Source organism: Trachymyrmex cornetzi, unplaced genomic scaffold, assembly GCF_001594075.2.
Source record: "Trachymyrmex cornetzi isolate Tcor2-1 unplaced genomic scaffold, Tcor1.1 scaffold348, whole genome shotgun sequence".
Taxonomy (NCBI): domain Eukaryota; kingdom Metazoa; phylum Arthropoda; class Insecta; order Hymenoptera; family Formicidae; genus Trachymyrmex; species Trachymyrmex cornetzi.
Genome location: NW_017298193.1, coordinates 1 through 380, shown reverse-complemented (window position 1 = coordinate 380; position 380 = coordinate 1).

Below are 380 nucleotides of genomic sequence, written 5' to 3'. Positions count from 1 at the left end.
AGAAGAAAGAAGAGATTCTATATGATGGTATCCGGTAAAAAATTGTTCATGCATGAATATGTATAAATATGTATAAATATACATAAACACACAAATATTCATAAACATGTATAATTAGATATGAAATATGTCCATACATGTTCATACTTCCTTCTTTCTTTTGTAAAATTATTCTTTAATGTAATAGAAATAATAATAGCAATGTGAAAACATAAAAAAATAATTAAAGGGATAATTTTCGCATTGTTTTAGAAAAAAACAAGTTTGAAAAAATAAAAAAAAATTGCTCATATGTAATTATGTATAATTTTATATACAATTATACATAAGTAATTTTTTTACATTTCTTCAAACTTGATATTTCCTAAAACAAATAATGC